Source organism: Anguilla anguilla, chromosome 4 (assembly GCF_013347855.1).
Source record: "Anguilla anguilla isolate fAngAng1 chromosome 4, fAngAng1.pri, whole genome shotgun sequence".
Classification (NCBI taxonomy): domain Eukaryota; kingdom Metazoa; phylum Chordata; class Actinopteri; order Anguilliformes; family Anguillidae; genus Anguilla; species Anguilla anguilla.
The window spans coordinates 50,958,317-50,983,064 of NC_049204.1; the positions used below are offsets into that span (position 1 = coordinate 50,958,317).

Sequence of the window (24,748 nt, forward strand, 5' to 3'; positions counted from 1 at the left end):
CTTCCCAAAAAGGCCGTTTAACGGATCCGAGATTTGCCTTCAAAACTGGGATTTTCAGATCACTGACAAAGGTCCGCATTTATCACCAACCCAGACGTACAGCAATACAACTGTCTCAATGTAAACAAGCGTCTACATGCAGTACAGTAGACATAACAAAACTAAGCTATTTCTAAAGTAGTTCACATTCCAATAATAACAGTACTAAAAAAAAGGGGAAAGAGTGTCTTGGGTAATAGCAGAAAACAGAGCGTACGTGCCATGCTAACGGAAGCTGGGCATGGGAAAGCAGCGCTAGCTGCAGTACGGCTTCTGCTGGGGGGAAACCCATTTCTGCACAGCTCAATAAACCTGGCAGTGCAATTTCAGCAGCCCTTTGGTGTGATGAAATTGTGGATTTAGGCCAGCTCCTGGGAGCCTGTGAATCCCACAACCTCAGTGCTGCTTCTTCTTTCAGGTCAGGTCAAGGTTACTACCACTCTCTCTCTTACGGCGCTGGATGCGCATCAATGTCGGGCGCTCATCAGAAACCCGGTGTATGATAGCCAAGGTACGTCCTGCAGTCAATATCAATGTATAAATCCCTAATTACGAATGGCTCACTGATGCAACCTAAATGTAATTTCAGTCGCTGATCCCTTGTGGAAAAGACATTTATATGACTGCATTTAAACCGTGAGATAATTCCCTCAGTCTAACAACACAGGATGAGGGACTGTGAGCGAGCACCACTGCAATAAGCGCAGTGAGACACACTGAGCCTTTCCATGGCAGTTATTTAATGCCTCTCAGAGATTACAGCTACCTGCCTTTTATGCACAGAGTAACCAGAATATAAATTCATTACTCCCAAAAACAAACACAATTTCAATTGCAGACTGAAAATACAAAAGAAGAAACATCTACATTTACAGCAGGTTGCACCTCAACATAAGCCCCCCAATCAGTGATCATTCTGCTCAATTTCAGACTCTTGATTCCATGTGTAAACCAACCAGCAGAGCCTCCATTTCTAAGCAGAGTATGAACAGACAGCGAGGCAGAGGATGTGATGATATGGACTATTAATTATTGATGATGAGTGGAGAACAGTCCAGGCAGGCACTGTGTGGGCCACCTCTTTCCACACGCAGGCCCCCAAAGCCCAGACTGCTCCTGAGGGAGCTGAGCATGGACAGCATGCTCAGGGAAAATGTTGGCCAGCAAGAGAGGAGGAATGAAAGAGAGAGGGAGAGAGAGGGAGGCCATGTTGCTTTTCACAGTGAAAATGAAAAGCGATAAATTCAAAATATGTCAGTCAGACACTTAGAGGACACCGTAAATAAAATATTCCGGTAGCTTTGGGCAGATGAAGAGTTGTGGCTCAATCACAGAATCGTACGAAGAGCATTCGCCTTCCGTTGCCAAGCAAATGGCCTCTCACACCACTCATCGAGAGGTTTTCAGGATCCCTCAGGTAACATGGACGGCAGGAATTTTAAGACCGGACCACTTTCATAAGCCTAAATGCACCACCGTTTCAGTGGTGAATGCCTTGCAGGAACCCTGGGACCATTTTAGGACCTGAAATGATGACATTACTCAATTAGAAAAAGCACAGATGGCTAAACCCTTAGCCCTAAATGTGAACGGTAGGCATATGCTTTTAATAAATTAACACCAATGAAGTATCCCATAAAAGCTACCTTGAAAGCCTGGCCATTCTTGTAATTCAGTGGTAATACAATTAGTACTGTCCAATGTCTTGCAAAGTAGAACAATTTGGAAAAGAAAATCCAGAGGACAGAGGAGGAGGGTTCACAGGTCAACTGAGCCATAAATTAATTAGTCTGCAAATTGATTTGTGCATCTAAACTGCTGGATATTCACTCCAAATTAATTAGGCAAGGCTGCTTGGTCTTTGTCAGTTTGGTCGTTCATTAATCCTGTCTTCCCTCAATTTACTTTCAGAACAAAAAAACAAGGAACAGCTCAACTCAGAGATGAAAAGCACTTCCCCTTATACCTCTTTGGTGATTTGTGATCTTAATTTTCTCCGCGATTTTCCTCAAATGAAATTTCAATGTCAGCTTGATAATACAGGATTTTTGTAAAGCAAATAAATTGTTCCCAAGAGGGAAGATATAGTTCCAGCCTTCTCACAAAAAACCTTATCATCAATCTAGAGCCAAATTACAGACAGTTGAAGAATTATCTTTTTCTCTGCAATATTAGCCACAACGTAACTCTCAGAGGATGTGCCTTTCTACTTCCACATGGAACCACGATGTAACAATACATTCCATGAGCAACTGAGCACATTCCCCATCTAAAGTGACATTAAAGTCAAGCTGTAGCGTAGAATCTCATATATTTCGCGTCCTTTAAAAATCGCAAAGTAAATGCTCGCAAAGTATGCACACTGACTGAAGGGGCACAGTAATTCCCGACAGAACATGTGACATTTGCGCAAGAGCAGCAGGAAGGGTGTTTTCAAGATTGTAAAATATGCTAAAAAGGACTTTTTCAAACCAAAAAAAAAAAGAAATCTATGAAAGAAGAGAAGCGAACAATCTAACTTACAGGTGAAAAATAGCAGAAAACTCAGTTGAGCTAGTTCAGTGCTAGCAGTGGTTTCTGCTGTCTGTCCCTCAGATGCATTGTACCCTGCTGACCAGCCCTGGAGGGTGAGTGGGTAATGAAACCGCCAGACGCTATGCTGGAACAGACGTGAGGCCAATTATCAGGTCTGCTCCACGTCCACTCCTCAGTCACTGCCTGGGAAGCCACATCTCAGCTGTTGCATTATTTTTAAGAACAGTCAACCCCTTGACATCGAAACCGCACTCTCGCGCAAAGTGAGTCTTCGCCCTCCAGCGATGACAGTTCGGCCCCGCCTTCGTGAGCTAATCATCTGGCAGCTAATTACCCAGCGCAGCCTCCATGCTCGAGCCTGCCCGCCTCACGTTTCTCCGAGGGTGATGGTCTCTTATTAGAGGGTGCTCTGTCGAATTGAAATCAGGAGATCTCTGAAAAACAGAGGAACCGACTGGGAGGTCCCTCCACAGAAAACGTTTCGCCAAGCGCCTTTAAAAACGTCACTGTACCGACATTCTGTTCATTAAAGGGAATGGGACAGACAGACATTCAGGTGTGCTCGTGCTCAGGGACACAATAACGCTTCACGCCCTAAAAAAATTAAGAAGTTACATTTTCCAAGATGATGAAATCAATGGACACTGAGGGCCGCGGTGTGTGTGTGTGTGTGTGTGTGTGTGTGTGTGTATGTGTGTGTGTGTGTGTGAGAAGGCCGTGTGTATGCGCGCGCTCCTGTTTACTGTGGGGGTGAAACAGGAGCACGCTTCCTGTGGAATGGAAGGAGCCGCTCAGTCTGGGTGCATCAGAATGCAAACTCCGCAACCAGGAGGGCAGGGATCCCACAGGGGGGGCTGATAAGTCACTACCCGCGATCCTTATCTGCCGCGCCTGCCCCCCCCCCCAACCCCCACCCTTCCCCCTCCTGGCCCCATGCAGAGGGACCCTGGGGAAGCGGGTTTGTTGCCATTAGCGCTCGTTGCCACTGCTGTAATCCTGTGGGCTGGAAACGGCAGCCGCTGGTGACGCGCCACGGTGTTTATGGGGTGCCGACACACGGCTCGGGCGCGACCGTGCCAACCAGCGAGCGTGCCAATCGACTCCGGGGCCGTTCCTGAACGAGTAGCCAGAGCAGGCAGCTTTTAGAAGATCTGTGTGGCACAGAACTATGTCCAGGCTAGAGCGGCGGAAGCCTCCTGAATAAGGAAAAGGGCTGGTCATAAGCCCTTGTTGTGGGTCTGGGCAAGTGCATGCAAGCTGGCACACGTACCCACGTAGCCAAATTTCAATAATGACTTTCGAGGCATTCAAAGCAAGGATTGGTCCTCCTCATGTTTCAAGTAAAAATGTTTCCAGTAGTTACAAGCAAAACACATCCTGAAAACCACAACAATACGCGCGTGGGCACGGCAAGATTCCAGCAGCCACTCCCCCGTCCCCATAAACTGTACTATCAAATTGATATTATCGATTACAACAGAGGATCAAGTTCAATGAATACAAGTTCTGCAAAAGGAAATTTGATATCTAAAAGTTCTCAAGAGAAAATGCCAGTCAAAAAACCTCCAGCCACTCCATGTTACCAAAAAAAAAACACCTGGTACTAAACTTCGATAACTGACGGAGCGAAAAACTGCTCCGTCCACGTCCGCTGCGAGAGAACAGGAAAAACAGAAAGAGAAAGAGCCCAGTGGGGGATGGGATTAAACACAGAGACGGGAAGAGGAAGAAAAATGGAAGGGAAGGAGGGATGTTCACATGCACGTTCACACAAGCTGCCTACAGAAGGCGCAGAGGGCACAGTGAGCTACTTCCCTTTCCTGCTCTACAGAAAAAGCAGACAATTCTGGTTTCAACATTAATAAATATCTATCAGAAACATATCACATACACAATTTACAGTCTCAGGGCCCACAGCCTTGCTACTGAAACAGGTAAGCACAGAAAACCTGGCATTTACAGTAAACTACAGCTAAACAGCTGTGTGATTACAGTAGAAAGAGAGGCCAGTTACTTCTCATTTTTTGGGGTTTTTTTCATTTCTGGTCGGAGGCTTTTGCTCATTATATCATCTGCGTGCATCTGCATTACTGCTTTAGGAACATGAATGGTCGAGCAAAAACGAGGGAGGCAGAACGAGTGAAAGAGGAATGAGAAAGAGCAAGAGAGCACAAGAAAGAGAGTGCAAGCCTGAGAACGAGAGAGCAAGAGAGACCGAGCGAGAGAGAACGAGAGTGACCAAGAGACAGAGAGAGAGAGAGAGAGCGAGAGAGAGAGAGAGAGAGAGAGAGACAGGGAAAGAGACAGAGAAAGAGAGAGGGAGGTGTTCTCCCCTACCAAGCTGCAGGCCTGGTCTCCAGCCACTGTCCCAGATGGCGAGGCAGCTCTGCGGAGAGAGAGAGACGGGCTCCTGTTCATGAGCTCTTTCTACAATTACCAGGACGTAATGGCTTTAAAGTGCCAGCGTCAGACAGCAGCGGAAAGCCAACGTCCATTTACCGAAAGCTGATCACATTCATGAATCTTTTAAACTGACAGCCACTTTGAGATGCCACTGGGAAGAACTGTATAATAAACACATTAAGCTGCAAATGGCGGATCAGGGCTACTCGGCACAAGCCGTGAGGGGCCAGCGGAGAGGCTTGAAAAACGCATTTATTTCTATAAAATTCACCCCAGCGCCAAAACTCATCCACGGTGCCACAGGACACGTATTCCGACTACGCGATGAACAAAATCACATCCGTTTTGAAAATGCACTCACGAAGAACGCTAAAGCGTTTCTGGCTCATTACGACAGATTAGTTATGTGCAGGACTAGTTTTTATTAGATATATATTCATAAGGTTTGAAAAACAGCTTTAATTCGTCCCGGTCATAAGGATATAGGGATCCACTTACTGTATGCATTACAGAAAAGAAATGGGAAGAGGTCCCAGAGTCCCGAAGAGAAGTTTACCAACACCATACCAGCACCTCCAACACAAACCTGCTGCATGTTTGCGGTTTGAGTACAAAAGCATTTTATACAACTTCTCAGTCAATTAACTTTTACTTATGGTCATTATTGCTGTGCACATATTCCTTCACACATAGTTGGGTCTGACTTGATTGACAGTAAAAGTTAATCTCATTAATAAAATAAAACGTGTGAATCGGGCCAAGTCCAGTCTGCCTTTTCATCAGTTTCTACCTAGCCAAGCTCACAATCAGGAAGAAGCAATCTGCCAAGAGGGACACAGAAAAATAAAGAACCAAAAATGGCATACAAATGACGTAGAATCTCAGTGGGACCTGTCTTACATTGCATGATGCAATCAACATTTTTCTTGCTTAAATAAAAGCAGTCACGTTTTGTTTTGTTTTGTTTAACCAGATATTTGCTTCAGAAATGAGGAACTTGTGCTGCAGTTTGGTCACACGAGAGATGAAGTACACAGCAAACATAAATTTTTTTCACTTTTTTCCTAGAAGCAAGATATTTTTAAACCTGGTTCTCAAACAGAGTGCACGTTTTTGTGAGGCTATACACGCTCTGTATATAGCACTCCTGTGGATATAAAAGCAAAATAAATCTGAAAGGTTTACTGTGTGAAAAAGCAATTCATTCAGATAAAAAGTTTATATTTTCCCCTTTGAAGAACACGGCATAAGAATAACCATGACTGCTGAAAGAACCTGGTATCACATCAGGTTTACTATTAAGTCATACGACTTACTACTGGGACAAAAAAAAACACACTACACAAACAGCCTAGAGACACTAGCTGTGTCTTTTAAGAACGGTGCGTCATAAAAGGGGAACCTCTCACTCTAAAACCTACACAATGCCAAAGCCTGTTCTTGTCTTTTCAGGCAGAGAGATGTATAGAACCAGCCTGACTACGGCTAGGGACTGGAAACCCTCGATGCCACGAGGCGATAAGTGAGCACACTGGAGACGCCCATTATCAGGGCCCGGCTCTCCGGGTTAAATTCAATCAGGGGGGGCCCTTCCAGCCTTAGCCATATTACACAGCCTCCCCTTCCATATGCTCTCCGCTGCCATTAAAGGCCAGAGCGGGCTTTCACAAAGCGCCGGGCCCATGTGAAATGCACCGCCAGCCACGGTCCTGAACAAAAGAGGCCACCACAAAGGCCTTGGGCCCGCACCCCCGAGCAGCCTTTTGTGCTGGGGAACCGCACGCAGGGCGACTGTGGAAGTCTCGGGCTCCTGGACCGGCCCTCGGACGACAGGTTTCCGGCAAACTCTCCGAACTCTCAAGTCTCCAAAAAGTCAATTCACTCACTAACGCGCGCAGCACCGTAAAACTTCCCCGGCGCTGCGTCCTCTTCCTTACCGAAAGGAGACCAGACGCCGCTTTCCCCCCGTTTGTCTAATTCCCTAAATGTTTGTGACGCGGACGTGCTGGAATGCGCCGCCTGTGATCCTCCGCTGTTTGCTAAGCAGCGAGAGTGCAGTTTGAGCCCACTCACTTTACCATCAGGCTTTCAATGCAAATGAACAGTAAAAAAAAAACAAAAAAAACCCCAAGTGATTTCATTACCGGCAGCCACCTGAAAAAACAACAGTTTCAATAACTGAGCGAAATGTTCCAGCCCTGTCGGTCTAAGCACTCCATAACGAGCAGTGAGAAAGTCAGGATCAAACACAGACAGTGTGCGCATCCATACCGCTCTCCTGTTCTCATACTCAGCTGCAGGGAGTGTGTGCGTGTGTGTGTGTGTGTACATGACAAAAGAAACTTGTTCTCAGCACTATTTCCAAGCATCTGTAATAATAGCACAACAAACAAAAGATTTAAAAAAATATATATATATATATTATTTTTATTTATTTATTTATTTATTTGAGCTGGCTAATCTGTACAATTTTAATGTTTCAATCGGTTAATGTAAATTCAAATGCGCATTTCAGCAAGACACCAAAGCATTTTCCATGGGTCCCACAGTGAACCGCAGCACAGAGTCACAGAGGCTACAGTTTGAGTTCATATAACCAGAGATAATGCACCGTGCGTTTCAGTCTCACCCACCGAAACGCAGAGACGCTACATCCGGGAAGCCCGCGCTACGGGAGTCCCAGGGAAACGAAGCAGGGTTTCTGATGCACAAAACAGACCTGCTATCCGAACTCGTGCTGGGGATCTGTGTGAACCTCGTTTTGCTCCTGAAGGCTACAGGGCCATTTTTCTGTGTGGTCTGAGGGACAAACTGCACAAGGCTTAAACAACCAATAGCCATAACAAATGGAGAAGCAGCACGGAATACGCAGTTCCCAGTCGACGCGATTCCACCTGCAACGATCGCCGCCTGAACACCCTTGACGAAACGCAGTAGCACTCGGGCGCCTGAACGCTTCCGACCTTAACGAAATGTTTGTGGGCTGAACTCAATCTGTGACGAACTGCACCCATTCTGCCAGCCTATAGATCACAGCTCGGCAGCGCTTTCACTGAAAATCCTTCAGTTGCATCACAGCAGAGACGCACATTCATAACATGTCCAACAGGTACGGCACCGAGATTCATTACGTTATCAGGACCTGCGTTTCCCATTTCACAGTCACAAACAAACGCCATAAAAAGGCCCGAGATACCCAAAAATCAAAGGAGGAAAAGCAAACTGCTTCAACCACACGACCCCATACTATAAGCCCGCTATTCGATGTGGGGGCCGCGACCTCAGTCTGACACGGTTATATTTTAAACCAGAAAACCAGGCTTTGGGCCCGCTCTGAAGCAACAAGCGGGGCTAGGCTGCCACCCGGCACTGAGAGGAACCTCGGCGCTAAGCCCCAGGCTGCAGGGAAGCCCCGCCCCCGCCCCTGCCCCTGCCCCGTCACGGGCCCTTTAAAGACAGCCGGCTCCACAGCGCCAAGGGCCAGGGAGCAGGCGGAAAGGGGGAACTGCACTCTGCTCTTCAGGAATGCGTGCGTCATCGCGGCCGACTCCGTGGCCTTCAGCTCCACAAGCGCAGAGCCCGGTGAACCTTCCGAGGCACCCTGCACAAAGCCAACAAGGAGCCAAAGCATTACATTACATTACAGGCATTTAGCAGACGCGCTTATCCAGAGCGACTTACTGTTTGCTATTTACATAGCATTGCATCCATTTATGCAGCTGGATATACACCGAAGCAATGCAGGTTAAGTACCTCGCTCAAGGGTACAATGGCAGTGTCCTAGCGGGGACTTGAACCTTGACCTTTAGGTCACAAGACCAACTCTTTACCCATTACACTACACTGCCGCCCAAAAACCAAGGGGAGCTCCTCCACGGTGTAAAGAAAGAGGCATTCTGTTTTCCGTTGAGCGTTTTGTGAGCACGCTCCCCTGCGACCGCTTCCTGGGGTCCCCGCCCAGTCCGCGGTTGGGAGGGAGGGAGCGCGCCGCGTCAGAAAGGTGGGGAGCGCACGGAGGAGGTGTGAACTGCAGCGCACGCCAGGAGAGGACGTGCGCAAACCGCGGCTTATCTCCTCTGTCATCTGCTCCTAATGACAGCTGACAAACTGCCAATGTAAATCCTTTTTGAGCTGCTGATGAGATAGAACCAAACAACCCGCACACCTCGCCACCCCCCCCAAACCCCCCCCCCCCTACCCACCCCCAAAAATACCCCCCCCACCCCCACCTCCCCTGGCTACCCAACCACCACCCCCCCCCCGGAAAATCCAGCATACCAGAGCACTCGAAAATTCCTCTAGCTTCTGACGCTTAGCTCAGAAAGGTGGCTTCCTTTTAACCAAGATAATGGCTTGCGCTTTTGTCACATGGCACAGAGGCAACAATGGGCTGCCTCGTAGCAACAGTTGTAGCGTAGCGCACACACAGACAAAGACACACGCACACACAGGTTTCTGTTCACAAACCTCACTCTAGGGGTTTACCCTTTACTTCTACTCTTCGTGATACCAGGTGATAAAAGGCAGTTATCTTGGCTTCCTTGGTTCCCCTTTTAAAAATGTCATGTTTCAAATCAGAAAAATGCCACTTTTCAATTAGTTAACCAACGCTCATTTTCGCACCAGCAAAAAAAATGGGAAAAAAATCATTGTGATAAAGATTCACGGATATCCGCACCTGTTCTAAAGAAAAAAGATTCCCCTTTCATCTTTTTCTAGTGAGATGCCACAAGGCTGTGATGTCAGACCTCCCACGTAAACCACATCAAGTAAGACCTTCATTCAACACACAGTTCTCTGCAGAGGACCGCTTTTTCCCATTTAAATGACCAGGCGATCAATCAGTTCCTATGGCAAAATTTCAATATATGAGGCTAAATAAGAATATTTGCAAACACATCTAACATTAGACAAATAGGCAGTAATTCCATGTTGAGATCTTGAACAAATTAATGAAAATCTATGGTAGATGAGAGCTTAAAATTACAGCAATCAGATACCATAGTTTTCAGGCATAAAATTCTAGAATGACCAAATCCCATATAAGAACACTTTTACTTATTACAACTATGCAAGCTTACATTAAAATGTATTTCCAGTTGTATCATGTAGCAAAATTACACAAGAACTTTCCTCGTATTGGCTCAATCACAAAAAAAAAAAAAAAAAGAAGTAAAACAGACTCGGTCGCAGTGTTTATAAGTATCAAACTACCGGAACTGAACGTAAAGGTCATGTCAGTAATGTGTGGAAAAACAATAGCGCCGGCCGGACTGAGAAGCACAGTGTGTTGTGAGCCAGGCCCCCACGACCCACCTGGCCCTCTCCAGACCCTGTGCCCGGGGTGGGGGAGACGGAGGGAGTTTGGGAAACTGTTGCACAACACATCGCCACGGCGATGCTGTCGGAGGACAGCGGAGTGGAGAAAGGGAGCGGAGCGAGCGCGGAGGAGCAGCTCACCTTGGCGTTAGTCCAGAAGCACCCCTAAGGCATGTCGGCTGCGGGGGAACAGGCGGCTCTCTCTTCGGGCATCGTCCGCTGCGCTCTGTCGGAGAGAGGAGACCCTCAGCGTTACGGCGCGCTCTCAAGGCCCAAGACCCCGGCCGGCTTCAGTTCCTGTGTTTCTTCCCCCCCCCCCCCCCTCCTCGTTATCTGACTTTCATCATTTACCTTCTTTTGAATGGTTTCATCATCTGTATACAGGCTATATAAAAGTCAGATCACCGATCACGGGAAAAAAAAAAAGGAAAATAAAAATGCAGTCGCGCTTCGGCGGCGCTGCTTATCGCGCTAATGAAAACGTAGCCGTGATGTGACAGAACACCTACACCCAAGCAGCGCTTCGACAACACACGCCAGGGCTTTCAGAGAGCAGGCTGAATATTACCTGACTCAAAACGCCGCTTTGTACTTTCATTTCTACGAAAAGCCCCCTAAGCGAAATTCTGTTTATGAAAAAGCGCAACTCAGAAAAATTCTTTGTACTCGCGCTCGATTTACTACGCGTTCCACACAAATTGTGGGAGGTGGCGGGCGTGAGAATTCTCTTTTTGTTTGGTTTCGGAAATGACTGTCAGCGGCATGTGCCTGCGTTTCCCGCAAAGAGGACCGTTTGTGAAGGGCGGCCATCTTGGCCTCCGATACCGGGTGTGTTTCCTGAATCCCGGCGCACCTGTCTGCCAGGAGGCCAGAGAGGTCGGAGCTGAGGGCAGCAGCTGAGCAGCTCCGCGCAGGCCGAGGAGCCTCCGCTCTCAAGACCACCGGATTGACTATCGGAGCGAAACCTAGCTGACGCTCGGGCGGCTGCTTCGCGGTGACACCTGCTCGCCCGGCCCGCTCGCTCGCCCGGCCCGCTCGCTCTCTGCCTCTCGTCGCGCAGCTGGAGCGGAGCTCACCCCCCTCCCCCCACCCCTCTGTAGCTCCCCCCCCCCCCAGGGCGTGGGGGACACGGCAGCAGCTGCCGCAGCGGTGGGAGTGACGTCAGAGGAAAGAGCGCGGTCGTTTCCGCGAGCGCTTGCGTCTGCCGTTAAAAACGCCCTGTTCAAGTCTTTCAGCACTGACATGTAAATACTGAACACCGCCAAAGCCACGAGTCCTTCGTTTATGATAAAAACATTTCATATTGTCAGGTTTAATGCCAAGGCCTGAAGAAATGCACATTTCAAATGTACTGCATAACAGGTAAATCCAGTTTAGGGTGCGGAAAAGGTGAGCTTGTAGCTCTGATCACATGATGGTGGTGAATAGCCATTACTCAAGAGGTCGACGAGCAGCAGATAAAAACCATGTGTACGATTTTATATGGTATCAGCAAATTAACTAAAACAAATTAACTGGTGGTCTTCCTGAGACTAAATCACTGTTCTGTTCTCATTTTTCTCCCCCCGTACACCATTTTCAGACCTATTATTTGACACATAAAAGGCTGCTTTTGACACAGCCTATCCTCCTATCTTGAGTACATCTTCATATTCTATGGTAAACGTTAATTAAAAATTCACCATTACGACTAGGCTAAACCACGGAGAGTACTGCAAATATGACATTTTTTAAAATTTACTTTCACTTTCTGTTTAGTTCAAAAACTGAAGTGTGTAGATAAAATGCCTTAAAAGATCCACACTAACTGTAGTGAGGATAAGAAGGCTGAAGTTGGTAAAAAAACGTTACAGGTCACCAGCAAATTCTCCAACCATCCCTTTTTAATGAGAGTAAATTCACTTCAAAAAGCCCTACACTTCACTTCTACTAAATACATTTTGGTGGTATTTCTGTAAAATGTGGACGGGTCAAAATCTGTTTGTGTGGTTGCGGAGAGCCTTGAAGCCCATGTCAAAAGTCAAAGTACACTCACTAAAACTAACAGGTGTGAGTCAGTAAAACTACTCACACTAAAGTAAAACCTGCACTAAAATGCAGACCACTTCCCCATGAACTTTCTCTAAATGTAATACCACCTGTTTTATAACAAGAAAGAGATTTCATTTTGCATTTCTAGTAGCACTTGAACTGCCCTGTGGTTTTGAGAAAAACTGTATTAACATATTGTATTCATTGGTAGTCCTTGATTCTTGGAGACCTGACATGCTGTAGGTCAAACTGACATACATTTTAAATGACAAGGTCTTTGTGTTGTAGGGACAGACTCTCTTTTGTAAGGAGACTGCATCTAGACATCTTTATACCCCATTTAAAAACAGCCATGTCTGATTCTCCACGTGGACTTCAAGGCTGTGGGAGAATATGTAAAGACAAACTTTATCAGAAAAAGGAAAAACTGCTAGCCTCAGGCCTACAAGAAAGTCCAAACAAGACAGCTGTAATGTCTACACTACATCCAACAATATGGAAGGCCTAAACTTTCACTATTTATTCAGTATGCTGACATCGCTGTCCATAAAAACCATTTCTTCGGAGATTTAGGCTACCATTCCAAAAGAATGAAGAACAAATTGAAAACAAACTCCACAACTTCCAAGACGTGAATAAAATGCAGGTTCCACTGAAAAGAGCTTAGCAGCATTGGCTGGAACTGGCAATGTCACCTGAAACGGGAAGCACAGCTCCGGCCAGAACAGCGCCCCCTGGCTTCCGCATGTGTGAAAGTCCCAGGGGTCAACACCCCTCACCCTCCCCCTTAATCAGCCTGACCAAATACATTTCATTCCGTGCGCGTCACCACCGGTGTAATCGTGTGATTCTGAATTCCCGCCGCACAGAAGGGAAAAGCCCACAGAGGCAAAGGGGAGATTTTGGGGGGGCGGGCCGCGGTGATGAAGAAGCCTACGGGGCTTCACGCTCGGCCTCCCGGCGTACGTCTGGAGGGTCGGCAGCCGGGACGGCGGCCCTTCGCCGCCAGAGCGCCATCAAACGGTGTTCGAGGGGCTAGCGCGAGGCCAGGCGGTGTTGCACAAGTAATCCGCCCCTTTAACGCAATTCAAGAGCAGCGCAAATCCTCCCACGCTAAGCCGGGCTCACGGCCCCTCATGACCGGCTGAGGGCGAATGCATACGCTGAAAACATTTTTACTAAACTTTCCTCAAGACGTTAATAAGCACAAATTGAGACTGAAATGATAAAAATAAAAAAAACAGATGAAAGATAAGAAGAAAGAAAAAAAAGAGGAATGTCAATCAAACCTGGTACGGTGAGGCGTTCAATCACGCGCTCCCGGCCTCCAGGCCCCACTGCCTCCTGGGATAGTTTTCAAACTTATTAGATAAGAGCATGAGGTACGCCTTTTTAATTACGTTCAGCAAGTAGCCTAATTAGAGGGGATAAAAAACTCCTGCTCATCTGCCTGATCCCAGGATTAAACATGGTGCTCTTCCAAGACCTGAAGGAACAGCAGACTATACCACGATAAATGCATAAAATCCAGCTAAATCGCCACGGAACGTCAACTTGAAGAATAAGAGAATTTACATGCAAATCCTTTAATTGGATAACATTTGCCCCCTAGTCTGAAACTTACAAAAGTAGCCATTTTTAACCATCAAAATTGGACAGAAACTGAACAAATCTTTTGCCTCCAATCTTTAACAGATTTCTAACTAAAGCATAATGCGGGTTTAGAACAGATCTTGTGCATTTGCATACTACTCAATGGCAAACAAACGGCGAGGATGTCACAATCCGTCTATGGTGAAAATGCGACTGCACTTCCCACCACTCACACCAATCAGAGCCTTTCTTACCCCTCTGCTTGTTCAGGATAGGTTCATTTGCAGCTTTTTTGCTGAGTCACAAGGGTTCTTTTGCCCAGTCAGCCTGCCCACCAGATTGGAGGCTGCAGGGATATTGAACTCTTTAGCTCCGCATCTGATCTGTCAAGAAAACTTCCCCTTTCTGCAGCGAAAGCCAGCGTTTCGGCTGCAGTTTCGTCCCCCCGGCTCTCTGAAGCGTGTTACCGCCTGACTTCACTGCGGAAGCCGGTGACACGTCAATTTTACAGCATTTCAACTACTTCTGTGGACAGCAACTCCAAATGAGTCACACAAGACCACCTCCGGGGAGTAACAGGGCCTTGTGACGAGTGTGTCTCTATGAGTAAGCTGAGGGTGCCTCTGATTCTCTACCAGATTAAAAAAAACTGAATTTCATTTTTGTTTTTGTTTGGTGACAACATATGTTCTCTGTAGCTACTAGTGACACCAAAAGACAATCGCATTTTTTCATGAGGATTAAAAATGTTAAACAAAACAGACACAGACTATGCACGGTATTTACACAAATGCACATTTATGCACACAGATCACAGTACAAACATATAAACGTGTCTTGCACACATCCACACACACACACACACGTACAATTTCACGCCTGAAGAGAAACACACAGTGTGCATGCACAGGAGCATGCACACGCAGATACACACACACACACACACACACACACACGTACATTTTCACGCATGTAGAGAAACAGTGTGTGTGCGCAGGAGCACGCGCACACACACATGCACACACACACATGTGCACGCACACACATGCACGCACACACACACACATACACACACACACACGCCAGCCTGCATCCTCCTCAATGTTTCCGCTCCTTAAGAGCAGCAGCACTTCCCTCCTGGGTCCTCATGGTGTAACTCGATCAGCGCCACGGCGCAGGGGGAGGGGCAGGGGGAGGGGGAGGGGCCTTGAAATCCTGCCATCTGTAGGCGCTCTGCAAAGTTCTACGGGCCACTGCCGCAGTAACAGGGTCAAAAGTTTACAGTGTTTCCCCCTCGCACCCTGCCAATCGAATCGCGCCTCTGGCAGCAGGCAAACTTCATGTTACTCTCAAAGCACATTTTAACAGTTTTGTTGTAGCCATGATATTTTTTGTGCCTTGCAAACCAAAGTACTCATTATATTATTCCCAACCAGAAATTATATGACAAAAAAAAAATATATTTTTTATGCTCAAGACTGAACCACATCAAAAAAAAATTCTTCACTTAAATTTGCTTATCTTCTTTGCTTGCAATGTCATATTCAAAGCATTTCCGCAACCCATTTGTATAATCCCATATTTCGCACGAGATCCAACGCTTGCTACTGGAGGATTTTTTCATCCCATGCCAATTTATTGACAATTCCATTCACAAAACAGGAGAGTTCAGAGAGAGCAGTACAGACAATAATAAAGCCCTCTCGACAGCCATTTAAAAAGCCCAGGGTGCAGAAATGCAAGCAATATCCAGGAACCTGAACGGTACAGGGCTTCTAAACAACGCTAAATATAGCAGCTCTAAGGCAAGAGAGCATCTGGCTCAACAGCTGGAAGTTTCGTGACGATGAGACTGGCGAACTGAGTCCTGGAGTTTTGGGGAAATGAAACTCGGACATCGAATTGCTGTTCAGCCCCTCAGTGAAAACAAAGCCAAACAGGTGCCTCGAACAGCTTTCACGTTTTCAACTCAATTCACTATACAAATGCAATGGAACGGGTAGCATAGCTACAGCTAAAATAAATGCAGAGCCTGAGCTTTCAGTATTTACGCTACAGGTCTACTACACCTTTAACAACGTAGGCAGGCGCTGTTCCCTCTCACAAGCTTGTCTAAGGGCTTGTCAAAGTATGAAGCTAATGGATAAGAGACATTAAGAGTTAATGACATCACTTCTCAGGGACCCAAATTATACCTTCCAACCAATCATTTAACACCGCGGAACTGGATAAAAATCACCAGGTCAGTCACAGAGACGGGTTTCTTTGACTGTTTTTTTTTGTCTTTATTAACTCGACAAGCATGCAAGCTGAGAATGTGCACCACTGATATCAGGCTACTCTCACGAGTAATACATAAATTATAGTGACTTGTCAACATTTTCACCCAGGCCAGTAACCCATATCTCCTGTGCGCTTGCCCGCCCGCTGCTGGCCCTTTCTGCCTCTGTGTCCGTATTTACATGGCTTCAGTGCATACCTGAGCAGTGAATCACGCGCCACGGCTCTCTCGAAGCGCTCTGCCCACATTATTATTTCACAGACACACTCCCGGCCATAGGGAGGCCTACACGCAGACTATGATTAATGTATGTTACTAAGCAACCCTGCTGGTTACACAGAGAGGCCGGGGTGTTAGCACAGCTCTCCCAGCGACACACGCACACACACTCTCTCTCTCTCTCTCTCTCTCTCTCTCTCTCAAGCAAGCTCTGTGCAGGAGTTCACAGAAGCAGTTCACGAAACGTAAGGACACAGATTCAGGCCAAATTGCCGAGGGAGACGGTAGTGGTAATTATTGTTAAAGGAAGAGTTAACATTGGCTCGCTGAGCGCCGCAGCTCCACAGCTGCAATACAGCAGGTCGGGCTCACGCCCACAGTCTGGTCAGACGATGACAGCAATTTCTGACCATAAAAATGACCATTTCCAATTGCGCATAACAGTCACTGATTCACACAAAATGATGGTCACGGTGTAGAAATTACATTTTTTTCACTGCATAACGGGATAGCTCCCATAAAGTGGGCGAGTTTGTGAGAGCAGTCCAGTATTCTTTTAGCTACTTCTATTCCCAGCTAGCAACAGAGCTGAGCATCTGGCGAGCTGTTGAGCATTTCTTCAGCATTTAGGCTAGCGAGATGAGTTTTCATGTGGATTCCACTGAATATCGATTTTCTTTATCAATCAACGGCAAATTACTGAATGTTTAGAAAGAGAGTAAAATTAATTTGCTGCTCTCCACAGTTGATTGATATCACATTGATTCACAGCAGAACGTTTTGACAGGTTAGCCGATTATGACACAAGCAAACTTGAACATGATAGCAAGATTGTCTGTGTGTGAGAATGTTGTAAAATGTATTTACAACCCAAACACGGCATATAATTAATACCTTTTCTGTGACATGTCCGATGGTTTTTATACAAACTGAAACTAAAAGACAATGTGAAATTTTTAAAAATAAATAGACACTGACTGAATGTGCCCCACCAAGCATGCAAAAATCAAACTGCGAAGTCATAGCAAGATGACTCAACTTGATCAATTATTTCTCGCAGAAACCAAACGTCACTGCACCGGTGACTGAAACTCAGAAGCACTGAACAGCTCAAGCATGACATGAGGTTCAGAGTGAAGTGTGACTCCTTCACGTCTGGAACATCCTTCATTAAAGAAAAGTCACACAGCCAGTCTTGTGATTTCACGTGCAACCGGTAAAGGGGGGTGGGGGGATGGGGCGTGAGAGTGAAAAACGCTTCCCAGAGGCCCCAAAAAGTACGCCACCCCAGCGGAAGGGCCGCCGCGTAACGGAAGAGCGCTAGCGCTAGCCAGCGCGGGTTTTAACACTTGAGCGCCCTGACTCCCTGTAAGGGGCCGTCCCCTCTGGCAGGGCCGCGCTGTGGCTGACTTGAGCCCGTAGCTTTAGCTTCGGCCCCGCCTCTGTCACAATCGCCTTAGCGAGCGGAGCTGAGGAGCGTCAGCGTCACGTGACCGTCCCATGAGAACGCCGTCGCGCCGCCGCCCTCGGCACACGGGACAGCGCGGCTTTCTGAGGACGAAGGGCAGCTCCGACCCCGAAAAGAACAAAATGGCCACTGCCCACAATTGCACCTGCTTACTTACTTCTGTAAGTAGGCCGCCCATGTGGGAAATACAGAAAATAAATAAATAAATAAATAAATAAACAAATATGTTATACAACCTTGGACTTTGCTCTGGCCGAGGGTGCACCAGACCTCCAAGAAATCTGTTCTCTAAGCTCTATCGATCGGGACTGAAGCACACTTGACTTCAAAAATAAAAAAAAATAAAAACGAAAAATAAATGGTATATTTGCAGTTATTTTACCCTGTCTAGCATTATATAAAACTGAATGCAAGCTGCGGCTCCAGTTTTCAAATAAATCAAACGTCTGCCACTGAAAAACTGCATCTCAATGGCACAAAGGAACATTCCAGTTCAGCTGTCTTGGACCATAAACATCAAACCCTCCGGGTAACCATGTGACCCTGTTTTCCTTCCTCTGGTCACAACGCAGAGCCGTACGAAACGAGCGCACGTTTTAAAAAACCCACCCGGAACGTCCTCGCTCCGCCCGGCCTTCGCAGACACACACGTGCGGGATTCAACGGACTCCTCAGGCAAATGCTGCAGTGTGTTGCTTGGGGGACAAGAAGACATCGCTCAGCATCTACAGGGGGTCGACTAAACAGGGTCCCTCAAATCCACAGTCTGCCGTGGGCAGCTCGACCCTGCTTCTGCGTTTCGGACAAGCACGGCTCTCACTCTCGGCTCCACGCCGAAACTCCCTATCTGATTATTTTCCCCCACTGCGGCCCACGGGGTCGGCCATGGCGCCTCTGGCAGGGAGAAGCTGACTAATTTAAGGCGCCGGTGAAAAGGAGGGGGGGGGGGAGCCTTGCTCTCCATGCGAAAGCTGGACCGAGCAGTTCGCCTGTGGCACAGGTTCAGAGGATAACTGTAAATCCTGCATTACCTCATTAGGAGCGCGCCGGCGTCTCCCGGAACACTCGTAATTGGACGAGACGTTGAGAAGCTCCAAAGCGTCCCCGGGGAACTCCGGCGATTTAAAGCTAGCTTTGCATGGCACTTCAAATCGGACGTCAGATGACCACCGAAATACCGACTTCGCCTCCAGCTTTCGTTCAACCGGACAACTGCAAATCACACGGAGTCCCCTCTCTGTCTAAAAATCACTGCTCAAGTTCCCTCAGCGTAATGTTGTTTCAAAAATGAAAATTTAAATGATGTCACCATTTTATTTAGACGTGCGTGCATTTGCCGTTTTACGAATGTACCGAACTTAAAAAACTCAACCCAACTTCATTTAACGATCGCATGCCACATAGAACCGCTTTAATCAACAGAACTAAGTTCACCGCTTACGATGAGAACTAAACCATTTAACCCTGCGTGGAGGTCGACTCCAGAACGAAATGACGATTGAAGCTGTGCGTGAGAGAAATGCCCGAGGCAGGTCCACAGCTGCAGGAGGCGTAATGAGAAACACAACGTGCGCTGGGAGGCGCGCTGACGGAGCACAGCCGACGGTCAAACGGAAAGATGTGCTTCCCCCTCCGCGCCGGATCGCCTGTTGACCTAAGGGAATGCTGACTGTGCCGTTGTGAAGCAGCAACATTAGCTCACGCCAGAGGCGCAAGCACACATGTGCGTGCACACATACAGTACTCCTCTGCTCTCTCCCCCTCCCACCGGGTTGGGGAGGGGTGGGTGTGGGATGGGGGGGCACAAGAGAAACAGGAGTCATCATTTGATTTGGGGATTTTCCAGCCTACAGGAAATCGTGCTGGAAACAAACGGCAGGACAAAAAAAAAAAAAAAAAGAAAAAAAAAAAGCCCCCCCAACATATTTCTCAGACCGTTTTAGATTATTAAACCGAACTGTGCCCATTGGACCTTGCAGCAGCTCCATTGTGTATCAGCACAATTTAATGGCAAATGAGATGAAAGTGCCAGATTGTACTTAAACGGTGTTGATTCATGAAATGGAGAGGCGGAGGCCCTGGCGAGCGCACAAGGCGATCCTGCGGGCCCCTCTCTCTCTCTTTTCCTCTCCGCCGCGCGCGCGCTTGTTTTTTTATTATCGCGCCAGACGGGAACGAGTGGCGGATTTGTTTTGACGACCTATAAATCCAGGTGCCAAAACCGCGGGCGCTGGCAGAGCGGGCAAGACGAGGAGAGGCCGGAGGGGAAAACGGCTCGCGGGCGGCGGCGGGCACCCGCGATCCGGTGACCTCCCGGCGCGGCGCGGCTAATCGGACACGCCGGAGGAGAGCGGGGCGAGCGCGCTCGGAACGCTGAGGCGAGCGACGCGAAGACGGCGGCTTCGGTCTCCGAGAGACGCAGCCGTCTCTCCGCGGCCCGCGGCTGCAACGCGGCGCCTACCTTTCTGCTGGGGTGGAAATTCCCTCCCGCACAAAGCACTGAGCAGGGACTTTCTTCCTTATCTGCGCTCTGCTGCTACACGCTCCATATTCAGTCGACGCAAAAACCCCAGGGCGGCTCTTCTGTACTGCGACTGGCTCTCCAACACGTTTTCAACTTAGCTTCATGCCGATAATAGACAAGTGTACCCTTTCAAAAAATAACAGAAATGTACAAGTTTCAGTGCAGTTAGCGCCTTCCAATATGATGCACTGTAAATGGTCCAAATAGCACGTGTCTGCAAATATGCTACCTTCCAGTAGCAGTGAAGACCGCATTAAGACCTATGACTACTAGACTGCTAATAATCTTTTTGTTTATTGCTGCATGAATATCCACAGCTATAACCTCCAGGCAAACACTCTGGAACTCTAACCATATGGGGAGGTGATCCAGACAGATTCTATTTGTAGAAACTGGGTTTGTTCTGATTGCTATGGTACTGAGGACTGTCATTAAGCCCAATTTGCTTGAAATATACCATGAGTTGCAGTGGCACTGGCTAGATATTTGATCTGTTTGTAAGCACTGAAATGATAGACTGTGAAGGGAAGCCAAGATCTCCTAATGACTCATACTCAAATAAACAGAGTGCAGAACGCTCCAACTACCACAGAACTGTCAGCCACAGCTGGGCATTATTGGAAAAATAGCCAACTATTTATTTTCTACAATGTATATGACTCTGGGAATCCAACAAGTTAGAAAACTGTAATAAGTAAAAGAGGCAAAGCTTTTTAATGTATACACAAATACATCAAATTTAAGAGATACGTAGGTCTAGTAGTCACCATTTCACCAAACAACCATTTAAAGTCCCAAAACTTACAAGCAATCACAATACTCGCAGCTCAATCACAAAAATAAATAAAAAAATTAAAAAAACCGATTACATGTTGCCATTGTAGAGAGCGAAAGAAGAAAACTCATGAAAACATGCAATTAAAATGGCAGCACAGCGTGTGCAGGCCACTGGAGCTCAAGCTCAGGTGTAACCGGGTGTGCGGGGGCGGACGCGCGTGGGGCGTGTGCGGGGGCGGACGTACGGGGGCGAACGTGCGGCGGCGGAGGACGTGTGGGGCCTTCCCCCGCATCTCTCTCCCGTCGCAGACCGCGCTGCACAAAAGAGTAATTTAATTAGCGGGCCAGTTTAGCATGCTAGCAAATGGGTAATAAATCGTTCAATCTGCAGCAGAATGGAAGCCTCTCAAGCTGTGGACCACGCCATCAGAGGAGACCTCGAGCGCCGAATGGAAAATTCCAGTCTCGGCGGAAGAAGGTCCGAAACGTGAGGAACTGCTACACGGGAGCATCTGAGGACCCCGTATTAGTCAGAGCATCGCATTTTATAATTAGGTCACATCAAATCTGCACTTTTCTATCCGACCCATCAGCAGGCCTTCATTATATATGGAAATGAATCAAAGTGAGGACATGTGTGAAAGCCATGTTCAGTTATTCTGTGTATAAAATTTAACTGTCAAAAGTTTAAAAAAAAAAAAATACAACGTGTGATGTCTTTCGACAAGATTTGCAGGTAAAATATGCAGCGGCCCATTATCAATATGTGAAAACCCACTTTATGACTTTCATTTACGAGTATCAATATCATTACATTTTATTGCAAATACATTTTCAAAGATGGAATGAATCCATCTAGACGTAAGAAACAAAAAGATTTCCTGACAAGAACAAGTGCCCTACATAAAATCACACTTGCATGGTATGATACTCCACGTGCTGCAGCTCTACATGGCATAATTAGATTTTTGAAATAACCAAGCCTAATTGGTGATGAAATTAGCAATACATCCACACAACTTCCTGTAAATCCACAGGAGAGACAGGCAGGGGAAAGCAGAATTGTAATACAGCACGTTTTATCCATCTGGGCAGTGTAACATTCCTTCAGTCATTCCATATCACAAAAATGACTCACGGATAAACTAACCTGTTTAGTTTCATCGTGTTCTGACTTAAAAGGGCCAGTAAGTCTAATGCATTAACCTAAAAAAGAGGTCGGTGAAGTCGGCAGGAAGATCAAGTTCAAATCTGAGAGTTCAGGACTGTCTGGAGCCTTGATCATCTGATCTTGATAGTGAAAGAATCAATAGTACATTGTTCTCCTTACCTTCTTTCCACAACAAGCTTACTAAACATCTTGGTCTATGGACGTAACAAACACCCAGGTTTTTCAGTTTTTCTGATTCTTAAGGAGGTTCCATGCCACCCGCTGGCTTTAAAAACAGTGGTACGGGGGCTCTGGTTTGTGTTTGAAAGCAGGAAAATACACTAGAAGGAACTCCATAGCAGTGTGTACAGCAATGTTACACCTCCAGGGGTTTGTACATGTGTATATGACCTTATCTATTACTATTTATTAATGTTTAAACTTATTTTTGGAACCATTTCCAGTGGCACAACATGAACCAAATATTTACTGTAAGTTTAGAAATGTTAATTAACACTACAACATTTATGTGTTTATATGAATAGCCTCTGGAAACATTTCTGTCCACGCTGCGTTTCAGTTACTCGTAGTTCATTTTCTTGTTTTAATCACAAACTTGTGAAAGCCCCTATGCCAGCCAGTACAAAGCCAGCAGGTCACCGGAAACTTCTTTAAGCTTCTTAAACAGCTGTCATCCCACACAAAAAAATGTCTGGGACGGCTAAAAACATGGGCCTACATTAAAACCGAGAAAATAAATAAATTAATTAACCATGTCTGACTATTTTATACATAATTAACTTAGGACACAAAAATTTTATATTATTACATATTAATGTCATACAACCATAACTAAGTGTAACTAAGCAGTTAGGTTGTAAGGAGTGAAGAGAGCATGTGGCCAGAAGGGTCTTCAAATTTTTTTTTTGCAAATCCACCACCTCAAGGCTATTGAATGCGCTGCGCTTCTATTGGGCTTCACATTAGCTTCAGTGTATTCATAAAGTGAGCACAAATAGAGGCGCAATCAATTTCTGCGTTTATGAGCCCTCTCACAATTGGGATTTGATTTAGCCCGTTATGTTCTGATGTGTCAATGAGAATCTGGCTTGGATTCAAATGGGTTAAAACATATTTGGCTGCTTTAATAGAGCTACGCAGCGGCACGATTTTCCTTATTTGAACCACAGCTCACAACATGCCAAAATGACACTGGGAATTGTTCCATAATGTAATACAACTTCACCGTCACACGGAGGCAATCAGATCACTAGAGTCAAGTGGATTATTTTGATACAGTTCTGACACAAAAAGCAGGGCTGCTGACTGAACCGTAGTGCTAAAGCACTGCTTTTCAGCGCAGTGTGGCAGTACGGCAATGAAACCTGACAGTTTCAGCAAGGCTGGCAACCTGTTCGAGAGGTGCTAAACTGACAGTTTAACCCGACGGGAGAGGGCTACAGTCAGCGGGTCTGTCCTCGTCTCAGCGACCAGACTGCCACCATCGTCTGGTCGCTGCTCTCTGCCTGTACGCTACACTACAGCACACAACCTCTGGTGTAATGGCTGCCGATGGGCTGAATGGAAAGGAGAGGCTGGCTGGCGGGACAGGCTTCAGAGAGAGAGCTCGCGCTTATTTACGCTCCGCAAGGCTCACAGAGGACACGGCAGTGACGAGACTATGAATCACACCGTGTATACATCCTCTACTCTATGTGCCTGGCTTCTATGGTTAAATACCGCTAGAGTTAAAACTCAGCACAAGGCGTTTTTTGGGGAAATGTAATTCAGTATTAATTACACGTGCTTTTTTATGAATCGGTTCATACTGTGCAGATCACACAAGCGAAAAAATTCGAGCAACTGCCTTTTTCCCCCGCAAGCACAAATCTCAACAGAGATTTTTGTGATGGCGATATAAACACATTAGTGTTGTGCAAATGAGCGGAGGAAGCAAGGGGTACTGGTACTGAGGAAGTGTGGTCACCCAGCATCTGTGATGCCTTTGATGGATTTATAGCAGGGTTGTGAGCACCGCCACCTACGGCGTAGTGAGTGGGTTGATTTCTGCTCAAGCTGCCCTGGCTAGAATCTGCAAATCGACACCTTGGGATAGAGCAAGAAGCCAAACATTCACTCGGGTTACACATTACAACCTCTTTTCGTGTTAGGTGCGCAAAAGAAAAGGCAGCAGACCTCTGTGGGTATACACGTGACAGCACGATATCTTTTTACAAAACTATTAGGTCATCACAGGAAGTGGTCACTTCTCCCACACTCAAAATGAATGCCGCTAGGGCAACTGGCTCAACGGCCTACCCATCACTTGTACGGGCCTCGACCATGTCATTAGTGGACTACGACTGGGAGTTGACAGTGACAGAACCTAATTGGATTTGTCCCACTGGA

General features: G+C 46.8%; 1 protein-coding gene across 8 annotated transcripts in view; it reads right to left on the reverse strand.

Moving 5' to 3' along the window:
• Nucleotides 1-24,748, reverse strand: part of ncoa2 (nuclear receptor coactivator 2) — an 83,516-nt gene that overhangs the window by 42,936 nt on the left and 15,832 nt on the right. For 5 of the 8 annotated variants that reach the window (XM_035413607.1, XM_035413605.1, XM_035413613.1 and 2 more), the window contains exon 2: nucleotides 10,438-10,522. The exons of 1 other annotated variant lie outside the window; for it this stretch is intronic. The gene's annotated coding sequence lies outside the window, so the exon portion shown is untranslated. Of the gene's footprint in view, nucleotides 1-4,911; nucleotides 4,961-10,437; nucleotides 10,523-24,748 lie in introns of all 8 variants that reach the window. 2 more of the 8 variants (XM_035413609.1, XM_035413608.1) reach the window with 1 other exon arrangement.